Source organism: Ruditapes philippinarum, unplaced genomic scaffold, assembly GCF_026571515.1.
Source record: "Ruditapes philippinarum isolate M1 unplaced genomic scaffold, ASM2657151v2 ctg368_1_1_1_1, whole genome shotgun sequence".
Taxonomy (NCBI): domain Eukaryota; kingdom Metazoa; phylum Mollusca; class Bivalvia; order Venerida; family Veneridae; genus Ruditapes; species Ruditapes philippinarum.
This window is the reverse complement of record NW_026856704.1, coordinates 498,572-518,651: the sequence shown is the minus strand read 5'-3', so window position 1 is coordinate 518,651 and position 20,080 is coordinate 498,572. Positions and strand designations below refer to the sequence as shown.

The 20,080-nt window shown below is 29.2% G+C and overlaps 1 long non-coding RNA gene across 3 annotated transcripts in view; it reads left to right on the top strand.

Moving 5' to 3' along the window:
• The window catches only part of LOC132747447 (uncharacterized), a 32,889-nt gene that overhangs the window by 10,064 nt on the left and 2,745 nt on the right, over nt 1-20,080 (top strand). For 2 of the 3 annotated variants that reach the window (XR_009628132.1, XR_009628131.1), the window contains 4 exons: nt 13,378-13,453; nt 15,852-15,947; nt 16,809-16,919; nt 19,282-19,377. This is a non-coding gene — a long non-coding RNA (uncharacterized LOC132747447). The remainder of the gene's footprint in view (nt 1-13,377; nt 13,454-15,851; nt 15,948-16,808; nt 16,920-19,281; nt 19,378-20,080) is intronic. The other variant, XR_009628130.1, reaches the window with a different exon arrangement.

The following is a 20,080-nucleotide window of genomic DNA, read 5'->3' as shown; positions in this document are numbered from 1 at the left end:
GTAAAATTGCATTTTATGGTTTGGTTATTAAATTATTAGCAAATATATTAAATAGAAAGTTATCTGTTCAATTTTGTTTTTAGGGGAATTTCTTGTCGGCACTAATATTTTTTTTTGCATAAACCATAGAATAAAAATTTTTTGGGTGTTCCTATGATGTTGGTTCATTCCCCCTAAAAAATAGATAAAGCTTCAATAATACATTTTAGGATTGTTTAAAATTGTTAAATGATTCAATAATATTAAATGAAATCATTGAAATTTTCAAATTAAGAAGGACTTGGCCTTAAAAGGGTTAAGTCAAATATGATGAAATGTTTCTATTTGGTAATTTACACTAAATTTATATGATAGTTTAAACTTATCTTTATCATAAGATGGTAAGGCCAGGTGAAATTTGAGAAAATTTTATTTAAGAAGTTATTATTTTAATTTATAAAATATTAACACAGTTATTCCTTTTCTAAAAAAAAAACATTCTGGTGATAATTTACAAAGGTTTAAGACACTTATAAACCCCTTTTTTGGAAATTGATATGCAAAATTTTTTGCTACCAATAAGAAATTTAAATACTTCTTCCAGAATTTTTAGAGGATTTAAGGTAAACACTAAAGAAGTTTAATTCAATTGGTCCTGATAAAAAAGGAAATTTGGTGTATCGTTTTGTTTATTGCAAATTTGGAATGATTTTCAAAATTTCATTTTTATACTTGGGAAGCAATATTTAAAGGGTTCATTAACTTTGTTGTTTAAGAAATAGCAAATATTTGGTAAAAACAGATTATTTTAAAAATATTAAAAAATGTGCTTGGTCAAAATTTAATCAAAGGTCTATACAGATTTAAGTTGCTAGTAAACTTCACAGAAGCATTGGAAATTTAAATTTGGTAAAATCATTGTATGGTGGTAAAACTTGTATTTTGTAGTTAGTTTTGGGAAACTTTGTATAAAGGGATTTGCCTTTTTTATTGTTAAAAAGATTCAAATAAGTTATTTGTTCCATTAAATTTTTTAAATACGGAATGCAAAAATAATTGCATTTTAAGAAAAAAGAACTTTTAAAAAATTTAAAGGACCTTTAAGGTTGGAAAAGGGTTTTTTTTAAAATTTTAATGTACATTTTTTATATTGGAAAAAAAATTTTCAAAATTTAAAATTTAGATTAAATTTTTCAAACATTAAAATTATCCTTAAAGAAAAAAGGAAATTTTGGATTTTCAAATTTTCCTTTTTGAACTTTGTTCTTTTGTTTTAAAGCAAACCGAAAAGGCTAAAAATTTATTTGGAAGAAAGGTGAAAAAGCTTTTCCCTTTTAGGGTTTTTAAAATTCATTTTTAATCATTTTGGAAGCAATAATTAAGGGGTTATTACAGCTTGTTTCATATAGGAATTTGCTAAAAAATAATTTTGGTTTTTAAAATGTTAGAAATTATTGTAATAGTGTATATAAGTACTTGCAAAAATTTTTAGTTTCAAGAATCTTCAGGATAAATATTGAAATTTGTTAATACAATTTGGGGGTTATTGTGGGTCATTTTAAAATATATGAGTCAAAAAATTAATTTGTAGTCTAGTGTTTTTAATTTTCATATTTGGGGACATTTTGCACTAAATTTTAAATTTCCAAATACATGTTAAAAAAGCTAGTTTATAGAGTTTGTTTCTTAAGGCATGTAATAAACTTCAAAAATGATTTAATCTTTTAAATTTTGGTTAGGATGAACAAGCATCTAAAATGAAACCGAAAGGCATTTAAAGTTGTGTTGAATGTTTTATTTAAATAAATATAAGAATTATTGTTTTTTAATAATATTTCAATCCTAATTGCTTGTTTGATTTAATATTATGATAAAATTCATAAAGGGGTAAATTTATTTTGAAAAATTTTGTATAAAGGACATTTTAATTTAGGCCATTAAAACTTAGTGTCTATTGTAAACAGAAAACTATTGAGTATGAACAAAGGTGTTATAAAATGAATATCCTTTTTTATTGGTTGATAGCAAATTATTTGGAATGGAAGTCAATAATCATTCAATGATTTTTAAGAGGTATTAGGAAACCTAAAGAAGTTTCAATGATATTTGTAATAAGAAAATGGTTGGTTTAAAGGTATTTAGTATTATGGTGTTAGTATATTGTTTTCATAAATTTTTAATTCAAGTAAGGACAATAAATAAATTTGTTTTTTTTTTTATTGACATTTGGCTTGTTTAATTGAAATTTTATAAAAAATCAGGCAGTTTAAATATAGTTAACCAAATTGCAGTGTTGTAAATTGATCTATTAGGTCATTCGTGAAAATTTTCAGCAAAATCTTATCAGAAGTCAAATAAATGTTAATTTGGGTAAAAATTTTTTTAGGGGTGATAAAATTCTTGCTAATTTTGTTAAAATTTATTGGGCACTAATAAAACAGGTAGTTGATCTTTTGAATGGAATGTTAAAAATTTGACTTCAGAATAAGGTTTTTATGAAGATCAAATTTTAACATTCTTTTTAATACCGGAATGCAACTATGGCCTTTAAAAAAAAAAGGGGATAATTTTAAAGGGATTTAAATGGAAAAAAATTCCATAAATATTGGAAATTTATGAATTATTTTTAAAATTTAAAAATTAAAATTTAATACCCTTTAGCCCAGTTACATTTAAACGGCAGCTTGCTAAAAAATTTTAAAAACGTAAAATATATCATGGGGTATTGCAAATTTGGGGATTTTTATAAAAACTTTTTAAAGAAAATTTTTTGAGAAATGAAATATCTACCTTTTGTTAAATTTTTGAATTGAATTTATTTATAAAATTAGTCATTTTTTGAAGGAGAATTTCATGAAAGGGGGGGTAATTTTTGAATTCATTTTGAAAAAATTGTACCCAAAAGGGAACATTTTAGTTAAGCATTTATCTAGAAAAATTATTTAGATGAAATCAATTTAAAAGGAAGGAATTTTCTATAATTAATTATGGAATTAATAGTGTTTTTAAAAGGGAAATTGAACGGAAATTCATTTTGTTTATGTCTCATTGTTACACAAAAAGTGATTTTTTGGAAAAGGGTGTTTTAAGCCGGTTTTGGTTATAAAAAATTTATTATTTCAATGCAACTGTGTTTACAGGAAATTTGAGGGTAATTCAAAGCTTTTTTAATTTGGGAAAGTATTATTTGTTAAAAATTTAAAAAGGGTTTTTTTTTAAAATAATTTAGTGAAATTAATTTTTTGTTGATTTAAATAAGTTTTGTATAAATATTTTCAGTTTTAAGAAATGCTGTTCATTATTAAAATCCATTGAAGATTATTATAACTTACACGAATTAAGACTTGGCATTTTGATGGGGTTGAATTTTATACAAAGAATTGGATTTAAACTATAATTAATCTAAAATGTCTATGTTTGTTCTTATTTGTTATTTTGCGCATTTTTCGCTGACTAAATTTTATTTTGCCATTTATAAAAGAAGTAAATAATGCTTATCTGATATAAAAAATTATGTGTTTATTTTACTGCAAGTAGTTTAAAAGGGTTAAATATAGTTTTTAAAATTGTTTAAATTAACTTGGTTTTCAGCTAAATAATCATATTAGAAATTGATCCTTTGAAAAATGTAATATTAAAAGTAGTAGCTTGATAGCCTTATTAGGGTTTAATGAAATGGTAAGAATTATTTTTCTATTTGGGAAAAATTTTACACCCAGCATATTATAAGATATTTTTAGATTTATACTTTAATTTTAAATTGATGAATTAAGGAACGGTAATTATTTTGTAGAAAGTTTTATAATAATGTTGATTCTTATTTACAATAATTAGGACAATATACAAGCTTTTTGGTTCTGATTGTCTTATACAGAAAAAGCTTTTATTTTGGAGATTAACCAAGGTTGATTTCAATTCAGGATTTTTTTATTTAGGGGAACTAATAATCAATAAAAGTTTTGGCTTAAAGGGAAAAATAAATTTCCTTAAAAGTAATTTTGTCTGAAAGGTGATTTTTGTAAAAATGGATTTAATTCATATTTTCCTCCATGAAATGCAAAATGGAAAAAATGGTTAGGTAGTTTTAAGGCTTTTTACGGGTTTTAAATGTCGTGGAATTTGGGTTTTTCATATATGCATTTTTAATCCATGTTAAGAGAAAAATTTATATAGTTTTTTGGATTTTTTTACATTTTGGCTTATTTAAGACTATAAGCAAATATTGGGTAATTTCACAGCAGTTTAAAATCCTTTACCCAAAATTTAACTATGTTGAACAAATAATTTTTGTTAATCAAAATTGGTCATATACAGTATTATTAAGTTTAAAGAAAATTTCATTAGATTAGATTAAAATTTTGAATTGGGAAAAAAATCAAAAAATTTGTAGGGGGAAAAATTGCTTGAAATTTTTTGAAATTTATTTTGAAGCAACTTTGTTTTAAAAAGTTGTTTTCTATTGGGTTTTTATGAAGTTTACAATTATTAAGAAATGAATTATTATAAAATACTGCTAATTTTTTAGAAATCGGAATGGACATAGGGCAGTTTTAAAAAAGGAATTAAAGTTTATTGATCAAATTAAAATGCAATCCATAAATTTGGTATTGTACATAATTCATTTTTTTTAAGAATTAAATCTAAACTTTAAAATTTTTATTGGGAAAGATTGTAAGGCTAGGATTGGCTGAAAAATGGGGAAAACCTAATGGTCAATTTTATTGGGTTTGGGATTAAAGGGGATTTTAAGTATACTAATTTAAAATACAAAATTTTTTTCTGAAAAATAAAAATATTTCATGATCCATGTTGATAATTTGTTGGAATGCAAAAAAGGGGTGAGTAAATTGGGATTCGGAAAATTTCATGAAATGGGGTTAATTTTTGAATTTTTAAAAAATTGGTGCCCTATATTAACAGAAATTTTTATGTGAAAAGGCATTTTTTTGCTTAGAAGTTATCTTTAGGAAACTCTTTGGAAAGAAAAGGGACCACTTAATGTAAGTTATAATATCAGTGAAGTGTGACTAAAGAAAAGGGGAAAATTTGGAAGGCAAAAGTCATTTTGGTTTTGGTTCATTGAAGCCAAAGATATTTGGAAGTGGATTTCCCCTTTTGGTATAATTCTTTTTTAAGCAAGGGGTTTAGCAGATAATGTGAAGGTCAATTTTAGCATTGTTTAATTTGGGAAGTATTATGTTACTAAATTATAGGGTTTTGGGTTTTTTTTAAAAGTGAATTTATTGATAATTTAAATTTTTGAAGTTTGGATGATTAAATTGACTTTAAAATAATGTTTCGATTTAAAAATCGGTTTTGGGAATATAATGCCGTTGAAGACTTATTAATTAACGGGACTGAATGAAAGGAAATTCCATTTGAATGGGTTTTTATAATAAAATTTGAAATATTTAGGTTAAAACTAAATTAATATTAATAATGGGCGTTGGGTTATTTTAAAGGGGGAATTTTCCTTCGGACTAATATTTTATTTTATATAATAAACATAAATACAAAATAATTGATTTATGTTTTCCATTAAAATTTGTTGTTTATTTCATAAGATAGCATAATTAAAAATAAATCATTTAAGATTCTTCTTAAAATTTAACCTTTTAGGCCATTTGAAATTGCACTATAAAAGAAATCATTAATGTAGCATTTAAAGTTTAGACCTCTGAAAGATTATTATGGGGTTTGATAAATTTGTTAGAATTATGTTTTCTATGGGAATACAATTTCCACTACAAATAATGCATAGTTTTAAATTTTGTATTTTCTAATTGAATGAGCATAAAAATAATGGCAAGGTAGAATTATTTTTAAAAATTTTTATTTTATAAAGTTATTTTTTTCACACATATAAGGCAAAAACAACTTGGGTTTGATTGGATAAAAGAAAAGAATTTCTGTAGAAATTTTTTAAAGGTTTATAAAATTTAGTGAATTACCCCTTTTTATTGAAAATTAAAAAGTGCTTTAAATTTAGTTTTGGTCCAAATTGGAAGAATTTAAAAACATCCATTCAAGAATTTTGTTGAAAAATGATTTAAGGTAAACCCCTAGAAGGTTTAAATTTATATTTCTCAATGAATGCATGCCAAAAAAGGATTAAAGCAATTTTAGGTATTCTGTCGTTAAGTGCAGTGGAGGGGGTTTTCCCTATATTGCATTTTAATTCCATGGGAGAGAGGCCAAAATTTAAAAATTTGCATTTAATGACATTTTGGTTGTATTTAAGAATAAGCAAATTTTGGTAAAAAATACAAGGGAGTTTAAATCCCTGGTTACACCAAGAAATTCAATTTACTTAAATTTAATCTTACCGATATATAAAAAACATAGTTTAAGTATGTTGCTAAGTTAAATTCATTAGGAATCTTTTGGGTAAAAAATGTTGAATTTAAAAAACATTTTTTGTTATGTGGGATAAATTGTCCTCTACATTTTGTTAGAAAATGTAAAAATTTTTGAAAGACTTTGTATAAACATTAGTTGCTATCGGATGTTTTAGAAGTTGGTTAAAAGACTCAGAAAAAATTTTATTAAAAATACACAAATTTAAATATCGGATGAAATTATTGTTAGAAAAAGGCTTAAATTTAAATATTAAGGGGGGACAAATGCTTTGAATTAATGAATTATTGCAATTCATTATTATTTAGTTTGAAAAATTAATTATCCCTTAAGGTGAAAATTGGTTAAGTTGAAAAAGGATGGTTAAAGTAAAAAATTTAGGAAACTTGATCCTTTAACATGTTTAAAATTTGCTTTTTTTGTAAAGAAAAATAATAAGTAAAAAATTGTTTTCTAAGAAATGAAATATTTAAAAAATTCCTTTAAATTTTATTCCTTTAAAAATTTGCAATTTAAAAAAGTTGGTAACCCGTGTCAGTCAAAATTTCAAGAAATTGGGGAATCCTCTTGAGTCATTGAAAAAATTTGGTCCCTATATACATTTTTATTTTGGAAATTTTCCCTTCGTAGAAAATTACTTTTAGAGAAAACATTTTAGGAGAAGGAATTTCTATTATGTAATTTAGGGAAAGATATCAATTGTAGTAAAAAATTAGAGAGGGAATGGAACTTCATTTAAAATTGGGTTGTACTTTGTCTTCTTGAACCCACAAAAATTATTTTTTGAGAATGGATTAAAGCCTCTTTAGGTATTTCATTTTTCATGCAATTTTTTACAAGAAAAATTTTAAAGGGTAATCTAACAGCATTTTTAAAGGGGGTTATTGGTATTAAAAGTAAATTTTTGTGTTTTCTAAAAAGGTGGAATTGTGAATTAATTGTGTATTTAATGAAAATTTATTGTTTAAAAAAATTTTCAGATTTAAAATTTTCATTGGATATCAATGCAGTTTTAAACTTATGATAACTTGCAGGACCTATTAAGCACTTGGCACTTTTAAAGGTTTCGGGTTTAATAATAAAATGGATATTTATTTTCCCAAACTAATAATTTAAAAAATATTCTAGTGTTTTTAACTTTTATTAAATTTAGGGCGATTTCTTTCCCCAAATATTTTTCATTTGCCTAAAAAAATGAATTCAAATAAATTGCTTCTATTGTCCTTTCCCAATTAGAATGTTTGGTTTATTAAGCAATGTGATAAAATTTCAAATAAATTTTAATTTTAAGAATTTGGTGTTAAATTTACTTGGTTTAGGGCTGAATCATTCCTAGAAATTAAATCCATTGAAAAATTTGCATAATTTAAGTTAGGTGCCTCTTGAAAGTTTATTAGGGGTTAAGGTGCGATTATGATTAGAATATTGTTTTTATTAAAACATATTTAAAAGCTTACATGTTAAATTGCATTTTTTAAGACTTTATAATTTTAAGACTAATTGAAAGCACAAAGGGCCCAATTTAGTTTTTTTAAAAAGTTTTATTGTAAGTAAAAATGGATTATTTTAAATTTTAGGTTCTTTAACTCACTTTAGTGCCTTTTGTTCTATCAGTAAAACTTTTTGGGTAGATAAAATGACCAAAGGTTTTATTTTGCAATTAGGAAATTTTTTTATTATTAAAAATTTTAAAATTAAGTCATAAATTCTAGTGTCTGGCTACGCTAAATGAGAAAAGAAAATAACCAATACTATCCATTCACAAGTAACATTTTGGTCTGAAGAGGTGATTTACATGGTAAAACACCTGAAAGAAGGTTTCAATTGTCTATTTGGCTCCAAATGAATGCAAAATGGCCAAAAATTGGGTGTAGGAAAGTCAAATTTTAGGCTATTACTGTGCTGTTAAGTCCAGAGGAATTGGTTTTTTCCATATAGTTGCCATTTTTTATTCCTGTAAGAGAGAGACAAAATATATTATAAAGAATTTTAGCATTTTATTGACATTTAGGCTTGTATTTAAGACCTATATAAGCAAAATTTGGAGTAGAAAAATACAGCACGGGGCACTTTTAAAATACCTAGTTACAACCCAAATGTATTGCTAGTGTGGTACAAATAACGTTAAAATCCATAGCCAGGTTTCACTATCAGTAGTTATTAAGTATGTTTGCTAAGGCTAAATATTCATTCAGGAAGTCTATTGTAATAATGTTGAAATTTGGGTGAAAATCAGCTTATTTGTTATGGGTGGGGTGATAAATTGCTCCCTGCTACCATCCTTTTGTAGAAAATTAGTATTTTGGAAGCACTTCTGTAATGAAGAACAGTGTAGTGTTGCTATCTGAGTGATTTATGGGAGTTGTTACAGAAAAATTGGCTTCAAGAATATTGGGAAATATGTGAGGAAAATCACATGACCGTAAATTTCATTTTCAGAATAATCCGAGATTGCGGCATAACGGCGCTTGTCAGAAAAGGGGAATTGTCAAAGTTATTGTTAAATGAACTTATATGCTAGGTGTTGAAATTGCATCACATTAGTGTAGATTTGGTAAATTTGTGTATATGCAACTTCATTTATTATTAGATATTAGAATACTAAACATTTAAATATTCCCTTTTAGGTCAGGGTATCGCATTGTAAACATGGCCAGCGATTGCTGAAAAAAAGTGCAGAGGAAAACCGTATGAAGTCAATTTATACATGAGGTGATTGGATGGAAGTGGGGTATTTTTAAGTAAAATAACTAATTTAAAAAGTAACACTACACTGTTTTCCTGAAGAAAATGAAATATTTCATGAGTCTCTGTGTAATTTTGACTTGGATATTTGCATTCATAAAAAGTGTATGTCAGTCCTGTGATCAGCAAGAAAATTTCATGAAATGGGGGGTAAATCCTCTCTGAAGTCATTTTGCAAAAAATTTGGTTGGGCTACCCCTATATAACAAGAACATTTTCATGTGTCAGCATTTCATTCTGCTAGAAAATCTAGCTCTTTAGCATGAAAACTCAATTTTTAAGGTAGGATTATAGGGACCAATTTCTTACTAATGTAAGTCTACGTGGAAATATCAAAATGTGAGTGTCTGACCTAAAGAGAGGGAAATTGGAACTGTCATAATTCAATTTGTAGAATTTGTCTTCATTGATACACCATGAAAAGCTGATATTTTGGAAGAATGGAGAGTATACACCTGTCTAGGTTATGAAATTTCATTATTTCAATGCAACTGTTGGTGTTACAGCAGATAATGTGTCAAGGGGGGTCAATTCTACAGCATTGTTTAGCATAATGAAAGCAAGAGTATTAGTGTTCTGTAAAAGTAATAATGGTTTGTATTTTCTTTAAACAGTGGAAATTTGAGTGATAATTAATTGTAATATTATTTGATGATGAATATGTAGACCTTGGTCAATTAAAATATTTTTTCAGATTTCAATAGAAATGCTGTACAATTGGCTATACACAGTGCAGGTTTGAAGACTTATGTATAACTTGACAGGACCTGATTGTAAGCACTTGGCCACTTTTGATGGGTGTTGCAGGTATATCACTAGAACAAATGCATATTGCCAGGTTCAAAAACTGAATATAGCAGTTGACTCTCGGTAACTCGAAATCCAAGGGACTGGGCATTTACTTCGAGAGAAACGGAATTCGAGTAACGTGGAACTGCCGCCATTACGCTGACATTCGTACATGTATATACATGTGCCTGATAAAAATGTGCACAAGAAGTAGGTTTGTTATTTTGTTAGCGACAATGCCTGCAATATTTAACCGTTGAAATGACGGTAAATCACTTACAACTACGAATTATAAATAAACAAAAATTATATCATTCAAAATTTAAAACATGTATACTAATTGTGAAACATAAACACACAATTATATTTGATTTAATTGATCATCGGACGAAAACGAAAGTAGCAACTATCGTGAACCGGAAGTACAAATTAATGTATGCAAAATGACGGAACATTAATTATACAAATGTCATTTACGTTGATAACACACATCAAATACCTAGCTGTTATTAGACTAACACCCGTCAGACTGGCACGAGTCAACTTTCTTAAAGAAATGTAATCAAATTTTAATTTAGTTATCTAACTGTTAAAAAACCAATTAAGTGCTGAAACAGATTAAAGCCATTTATACGACGTGTTAATAATACATGATGACCGTAAATTAAAAATTTCTATGAAACGTGTTAATCAACGAGTGACAACATCTCACCTTGATGTCTCCGACCTTTGATCAGTCGCTGATTTCACACTTCGACTAATTGAGATGAAAATATGTTTGGACTTTAATTGACGGGTCCAAATTTTCTTTTCGACTAAACAGGAGTCTCGTAAGGTCAAAATTTGACCTAAGCGGAGTTAAAGTACAAAGATAAAGAAGGAAATTTTCTTGACGGGACTTTAGAATTCTTCGACTAACGCGGAAATTTTGAGTAAAGCGAGTTTGACTTATTGAGAGTCAACTGTTATTAATACTAGAAATAGTCTAGGGGTGCTGTTTTTCGGTTAACTTTCGACTTTATTTAGGGGCGGACATTTCTTCGCTCGGCACTAATTTTTTTTCCATTTTGCTCAAATATTTGCATAGAATGTCACAAATAAATTGCTTCTATGTCTGTTCCCATATAAGAATGTTTTGTGTTTCATTTACAGGCATAGATAGCATAAAAGCTTCAAATAAATAGCATTTTAAGGCTTCTGTCTTAAAAATTTACTTGGTTTCAGGGCATGAATATCAACACATACTTAGAAATTGAAATCCATTGAAAAATGTAGCATAATTCAGTTAGGTAGCCTCTGAATAGCATCTTATTATGTGTGTTAAGATGCAAAATAGTGATAAAAATTTATTGTTTTCTATTTGGTAATGCATATTTACACACTCACAATGTATAATGCCATAGTTTTTTTAGACTTTATATCTGTTTAATGCATAATTGAAATGAGCATCATAATGGCCAAGGGTATAGAATTATTTTGTAGAAAAAGTTTTATTGATAAGTAAAAGTTGATCTACTTTTTGACAATCATATTAGGAACAATTATAACACAGCTTTAGTTTCTCTGATGTGTCTATAAACAGAAAAAGCACTTATTCTGGTAGATAAATGTGCACAAAGGGTGTGATTATGCACAACTTTTAGTGAATTACCTCCCTTTATTTATTGAGAAACTTAGATAAGTACATAAATTCTAGTGTCTGGGCTACCTAAAATGAGAAGAAAAATACACAATACTATCCATTCCAAGTACATTTTGGTCTGAAGAGGTGATTTACATGGTAAAACACCTGAAAGAAGGTTTCAATTGTCATATTTGGCTCCAAATGAATGCAAAAATGGCCAATAAATTGGGTGTAAGAAGTCCAAATTTTAGGCTATTACTGTGCTGTTAAGTCCAGAGGAACTTGGTTTTTCCATATATTGCATTTTTTATATCCATGTAAGAGAGAGACAAAATATATATAAAGAATTTTAGCATTTTATTGACATTTAGGCTTGTATTTAAGACTATATAAGCAAATATTTGGAGTAGAAAAAATACAGCAGGGGCACTTTTTAAAATACCTAGTTACACCCAAAATGTTGCTATGTGTGTACAAATAACGTGTAATCCATAGTCAGGTCACTAATACAGTAGTTATTAAGTATGTTTGCTAAGCTAAATCTTCATTCAGGAAGTCTATTGGTAATAAAATGTTTGAAATTTGGGTGAAAAAATCACTTATTTTGTTATGGGTGGGGTGATAAAAATTGCTCCCTGCTACATCCTTTTGTTAGAAAATTAGTATTTTTGAAGCACTTTCTGTAATGAGAACAGTGGTAGTGTTGCTATCTGAGTGATTTATGGAAAGTTGTTACAAAATTGGCTTCAGAAAATATTGAAATATGTATGAAAATCACAATGCTAACATTCATTTTCAGAATATATCCGGATTGCGGCATAACGGCGCTTGTCAGAAAAAAGGAATTTTCAAAGTTTTAAATGACTTAAGAGTGGTGAAAATGCATCCATATATAATTGGTAATTGTATATATTGCAACTTCATTTATTATTAGATATTAGAATACTAAACATTTGAATATTCCCTTTAGGTCAGGGTATGTCTGAGCTGTTGTAACATGGCCAGGCGATTGGCTGAAAAAAAGTGCAGGGAAAACCGTATGAGGCGATATTACTAGCTATTGCGGATTGTTTGATTCGGATGGAAGTCGCGAGCGTATTTTATAAAGTAACCATGGAACTATCCTATTTAAACAGTAAACACATACACATAGGTTTTTCTGAAGAAAATGAAAGTGATCTGGTGGATCGATATGTGATAGAGTGTTTGTGTTGACTTGGATATCTTTGCATTCAAGAGAGAAGGTTGTATCTGTCAGTTACCTGTTGATCAAGTGTCTGAAAATTTCATATGTACAATTTGCGTGGTTATCCTCTACTTGCTAAGTTCTCATTTATTCTGCACAAAAAATTGTTGTTGGCTACTCACCTATCACCTATACAATTGAACATGTGTTACATTTGCCATATGTGAATAGGTCCATGTAGTGCGAGTGTTTCTCTGACCTCTAAAAATTAGCTCTTTAGCATGAAAACTCAATTTTAAGGTAGGATTAGGGACCATTTCTTATAATGTAAGTCTATGGAAATATCAATGTGAGTGTCTGACCTAAAGAGAGGGAAATTGGAACTGTCATAATTCATTTGTAGTACTTTGTCTTCATTGATACACCATGAAAAGCTGATATTTTGGAAGAATGGATGTATACAGCCTGTCTAGGTATGAAATTTCATTATTTCAATGCAACTGTTGGTGTTTACAGCAGATAATGTGTCAAGGGGGTCAATCTACAAGCATTGTTTACATATGAACAAGAGTATTAGTGTTCCTTAAAAGTTAATAATGGTTTGTATTTTCTTTAAACAGTGAATTTGAGTGATAATTAATTGGTAATATATTGATGATGAATAATGTAGACCTTGGTCATTAAAAATATTTTTCAGATTTCAAAGAAATGCTGTACATTGGCTATACACATGCCAGGTTTGAAGACTTATGTATAACTTGACAGGACCTGATGTAAGCACATTGGCCACTTTTGATGGGTGTTGCAGTATATCACTACAAATGCATATTGCCAGGTTCAAAACTAATATACAGTTGACTCTCGGTAACTCGAAATCCAAGGGACTGGGCATTTTACTTCGAGAGAAACGGAATTCGAGTAACGTGGAACTGCCGCCATTACGCTGACATTCGTACATGTATATACATGTGCCTGATAAAATGTGCAAAGAAGTAGGTTTGTTATTGTTTGTTAGCGACAATGCTGCAATATTAAACCGTTGAAATGACGGTAAATCACTTACAACTACGAATTATAAATAAACAAAAATATATCATTCAAAATTTAAAACATGTATACTAATTGTGAAACATAAACACACAATTATATTTGATTTAATTGATCATCGGACGAAAACGAAAGTAGCAACTATCGTGAACCGGAAGTACAAATTAATGTATGCAAAATGACGGAACATTAATTATACAAATGTCATTTACGTTGATAACACACATCAATACCTAGGCTGTTATTAGACTAACACCCGTCAGACTGGCACGAGTCAACTTTCTTAAAGAAATGTAATCAAATTTTAATTTAGTTATCTAACTGTTAAAACCAATTAAGTGCTGAAACAGATTAAAGCCATTTATACGACGTGTTAATAATACATGATGACCGTAAATTAAAAATTTCTATGAAACGTGTTAATCACGAGTGACAACATCTCACCTTGATGTCTCCGACCTTTGATCAGTCGGCTGATTTCACACTTCGACTAATTGAGATGAAAATATGTTGGACTTTAATTGACGGGTCCAAATTTTCTTTTCGACTAAACAGGAGTCTCGGTAAGTCAAAATTTGACCTAAGCGGAGTTAAAGTACAAAGATAAAGAAGGAAATTTGACGGGACTTTTAGAAATTCTTCGACTAACGCGGAATTTTGAGTAAAGCGAGTTTGACTTATTGAGAGTCAACTGTATTAATACTAGAAATAGTCTAGGGTGCTGTTTCGGTTAACTTTCGACTTTATTTAGGGGCGGACATTTCTTCGCTCGGCACTAATTTTTTTCCATTTTGCTCAAATATTTGCATAGAATGTCACAAATAAATTGCTTCTATGTCTGTTTCCCATATAAGAATGTTTTGTGTTTCATTTACAGGCATAGATAGCATAAAAGCTTCAAATAAATAGCATTTTAAGGCTTCTGTCTTAAAATTTACTTGGTTTCAGGGCATGAATATCAACACATACTTAGAAATTGAAATCCATTGAAAAATGTAGCATAATTCAGTTAGGTAGCCTCTGAATAGCATCTTATTATGTGGTTAAGATGCAAAATAGTGATAAAAATTTATTGTTTTCTATTTGGTAATGCATATTTACACACTCACAATGTATAATGCCATAGTTTTTAGACTTTATATCTGTTTAATGCATAATTGAAATGAGCATCATAATGGCCAAGGGTAGAATTATTTTGTAGAAAAAGTTTTATTGATAAGTAAAAGTTGATCTACTTTTTCACAATCATATTAGGCACAATTATAACACAGCTTTAGTGTCTCTGATGTGTCTATAAACAGAAAAAGCACTTATTCTGGTAGATAAATGTACACAAAGGGTGTGATTATGCACAACTTTAGTGAATTACCTCCCTTTATTTATTGAGAAACTTAGATAAGTACATAAATTCTAGTGTCTGGCTACCTAAATGAGAAGAAAATACACAATACTATCCATTCCAAGTACATTTTGGTCTGAAGAGGTGATTTACATGGTAAAACACCTGAAAGAAGGTTTCAATTGTCATATTTGGCTCCAAATGAATGCAAAAATGGCCAATAAATTGGGTGTAGAAGTCAAATTTTAGGCTATTACTGTGCTGTTAAGTCCAGAGGAACTTGGTTTTTCCATATATTGCATTTTTTATATCCATGTAAGAGAGAGACAAAATATATATAAAGAATTTTAGCATTTTATTGACATTTAGGCTTGTATTTAAGACTATATAAGCAAATATTTGGAGTAGAAAAATACAGCAGGGGCACTTTTAAAATACCTAGTTACACCCAAAATGTTGCTATGTGTGTACAAATAACGTGTAATCCATAGTCAGGTCACTATACAGTAGTTATTAAGTATGTTTGCTAAGCTAAATCTTCATTCAGGAAGTCTATTGGTAATAAAATGTTGAAATTTGGGTGAAAAATCACTTATTTTGTTATGGGTGGGGTGATAAAATTGCTCCCTGCTACATCCTTTTGTTAGAAAATTAGTATTTTGAAGCACTTCTGTAATGAGAACAGTGTAGTGTTGCTATCTGAGTGATTTTATGGAAGTTGTTACAAAATTGGCTTCAGAATATTGAAATATGTATGAAAATCACATGCTAACATTCATTTTCAGAATATCCGGATTGCGGCATAACGGCGCTTGTCAGAAAAAAGGGAATTTCAAAGTTTTAAATGACTTAAGAGTGGTGAAAATGCATCCATATAATTGGTAATTGTATATGCAACTTCATTTATTATTAGATATTAGAATACTAAACATTTAATATTCCCTTTAGGTCAGGGTATCGCATTGTAACATGGCCAGCGATTGGCTGAAAAAAAGTGCAGGGAAAACCGTATGAGTCAATTTATACATGAGGTGATTGGATGGAAGTGGGGTATTTTTAAGTAAAATAACTAATTTAAAAAGTAACACTACACTGTTTTCTGAAGAAAATGAAATATTTCATGAGTCTCTGTGATAATTTTGACTTGGATATTTGCATTCATAAAAAGTGTATGTCAGTCCTGTGATCAGCAGAAAATTTCAATGAAATGGGGGGTAATCCTCTCTGAAGTCATTTTGCAAAAAATTTGGTTGGCTACCCCTATATAACAAGAACATTTTCATGTGTCAGGCATTTCATTCTGCTAGAAAAATTAGCTCTTTAGCATGAAAACTCAATTTTAAGGTAGGATTAGGGACCATTTCTTATAATGTAAGTCTATGGAAATATCAATGTGAGTGTCTGACCTAAAGAGAGGGAAATTGGAACTGTCATAATTCATTTGTAGTACTTTGTCTTCATTGATACACCATGAAAAGCTGATATTTTGGAAGAATGGATGTATACAGCCTGTCTAGGTATGAAATTTCATTATTTCAATGCAACTGTTGGTGTTTACAGCAGATAATGTGTCAAGGGGGTCAATCTACAAGCATTGTTTACATATGAACAAGAGTATTAGTGTTCCTTAAAAGTTAATAATGGTTTGTATTTTCTTTAAACAGTGAATTTGAGTGATAATTAATTGGTAATATATTTGATGATGAATAATGTAGACCTTGGTCATTAAAAATATTTTTCAGATTTCAAAGAAATGCTGTACATTGGCTATACACATGCCAGGTTTGAAGACTTATGTATAACTTGACAGGACCTGATGTAAGCACATTGGCCACTTTTGATGGGTGTTGCAGGTATATCACTACAAATGCATATTGCCAGGTTCAAAACTAATATACAGTTGACTCTCGGTAACTCGAAATCCAAGGGACTGGGCATTTTACTTCGAGAGAAACGGAATTCGAGTAACGTGGAACTGCCGCCATTACGCTGACATTCGTACATGTATATACATGTGCCTGATAAAATGTGCAAAGAAGTAGGTTTGTTATTGTTGTTAGCGACAATGCTGCAATATTTAACCGTTGAAATGACGGTAAATCACTTACAACTACGAATTATAAATAAACAAAAATATATCATTCAAAATTTAAAACATGTATACTAATTGTGAAACATAAACACACAATTATATTTGATTTAATTGATCATCGGACGAAAACGAAAGTAGCAACTATCGTGAACCGGAAGTACAAATTAATGTATGCAAAATGACGGAACATTAATTATACAAATGTCATTTACGTTGATAACACACATCAATACCTAGGCTGTTATTAGACTAACACCCGTCAGACTGGCACGAGTCAACTTTCTTAAAGAAATGTAATCAAATTTTAATTTAGTTATCTAACTGTTAAAACCAATTAAGTGCTGAAACAGATTAAAGCCATTTATACGACGTGTTAATAATACATGATGACCGTAAATTAAAAATTTCTATGAAACGTGTTAATCACGAGTGACAACATCTCACCTTGATGTCTCCGACCTTTGATCAGTCGGCTGATTTCACACTTCGACTAATTGAGATGAAAATATGTTGGACTTTAATTGACGGGTCCAAATTTTCTTTTCGACTAAACAGGAGTCTCGGTAAGTCAAAATTTGACCTAAGCGGAGTTAAAGTACAAAGATAAAGAAGGAAATTTGACGGGACTTTAGAAATTCTTCGACTAACGCGGAATTTTGAGTAAAGCGAGTTTGACTTATTGAGAGTCAACTGTATTAATACTAGAAATAGTCTAGGGTGCTGTTTCGGTTAACTTTCGACTTTATTTAGGGGCGGACATTTCTTCGCTCGGCACTAATTTTTTTCCATTTTGCTCAAATATTTGCATAGAATGTCACAAATAAATTGCTTCTATGTCTGTTTCCCATATAAGAATGTTTTGTGTTTCATTTACAGGCATAGATAGCATAAAAGCTTCAAATAAATAGCATTTTAAGGCTTCTGTCTTAAAATTTACTTGGTTTCAGGGCATGAATATCAACACATACTTAGAAATTGAAATCCATTGAAAAATGTAGCATAATTCAGTTAGGTAGCCTCTGAATAGCATCTTATTATGTGGTTAAGATGCAAAATAGTGATAAAAATTTATTGTTTTCTATTTGGTAATGCATATTTACACACTCACAATGTATAATGCCATAGTTTTTAGACTTTATATCTGTTTAATGCATAATTGAAATGAGCATCATAATGGCCAAGGGTAGAATTATTTTGTAGAAAAAGTTTTATTGATAAGTAAAAGTTGATCTACTTTTTCACAATCATATTAGGCACAATTATAACACAGCTTTAGTGTCTCTGATGTGTCTATAAACAGAAAAAGCACTTATTCTGGTAGATAAATGTACACAAAGGGTGTGATTATGCACAACTTTAGTGAATTACCTCCCTTTATTTATTGAGAAACTTAGATAAGTACATAAATTCTAGTGTCTGGCTACCTAAATGAGAAGAAAATACACAATACTATCCATTCCAAGTACATTTTGGTCTGAAGAGGTGATTTACATGGTAAAACACCTGAAAGAAGGTTTCAATTGTCATATTTGGCTCCAAATGAATGCAAAAATGGCCAATAAATTGGGTGTAGAAGTCAAATTTTAGGCTATTACTGTGCTGTTAAGTCCAGAGGAACTTGGTTTTTCCATATATTGCATTTTTTATATCCATGTAAGAGAGAGACAAAATATATATAAAGAATTTTAGCATTTTATTGACATTTAGGCTTGTATTTAAGACTATATAAGCAAATATTTGGAGTAGAAAAATACAGCAGGGGCACTTTTAAAATACCTAGTTACACCCAAAATGTTGCTATGTGTGTACAAATAACGTGTAATCCATAGTCAGGTCACTATACAGTAGTTATTAAGTATGTTTGCTAAGCTAAATCTTCATTCAGGAAGTCTATTGGTAATAAAATGTTGAAATTTGGGTGAAAAATCACTTATTTTGTTATGGATGGGGTGATAAAATTGCTCCCTGCTACATCCTTTTGTTAGAAAATTAGTATTTTGAAGCACTTCTGTAATGAGAACAGTGTAGTGTTGCTATCTGAGTGATTTTATGGAAGTTGTTACAAAATTGGCTTCAGAATAATGAATTATGTATGAAAATCACATGCTAACATTCATTTTCAGAATATCCGGATTGCGGCATAACGGCGCTTGTTAGAAAAAAGGGAATTTCAAAGTTTTAAATGACTTAAGAGTGGTGAAAATGTATCCATTTAATTGGTAATTGTATATGCAACTTCATTTATTATTAGATATTAGAATACTAAACATTTAATATTCCCTTTAGGTCAGGGTATCGCATTGTAACATGGCCAGCGATTGGCTGAAAAAAGTGCAGGGAAAACCGTATGAGTCAATTTATACATGAGGTGATTGGATGGAAGTGGGGTATTTTTAAGTAAAAAAAACTAATTTAAAAGTAACACTACACTGTTTTCTGAAGAAAATGAAATATTTCATGAGTCTCTGTGATAATTTTGACTTGGATATTTGCATTCATAAAAAGTGTATGTCAGTCCTGTGATCAGCAGAAAATTTCAATGAAATGGGGGGTAATCCTCTCTGAAGTCATTTTGCAAAAAATTTGGTTGGCTACCCCTATATAACAAGAACATTTTCATGTGTCAGGCATTTCATTCTGCTAGAAAAATTAGCTCTTTAGCATGAAAACTCAATTTTAAGGTAGGATTAGGGACCATTTCTTATAATGTAAGTCTATGGAAATATCAATGTGAGTGTCTGACCTAAAGAGAGGGAAATTGGAACTGTCATAATTCATTTGTAGTACTTTGTCTTCATTGATACACCATGAAAAGCTGATATTTTGGAAGAATGGATGTATACAGCCTGTCTAGGTATGAAATTTCATTATTTCAATGCAACTGTTGGTGTTTACAGCAGATAATGTGTCAAGGGGGTCAAT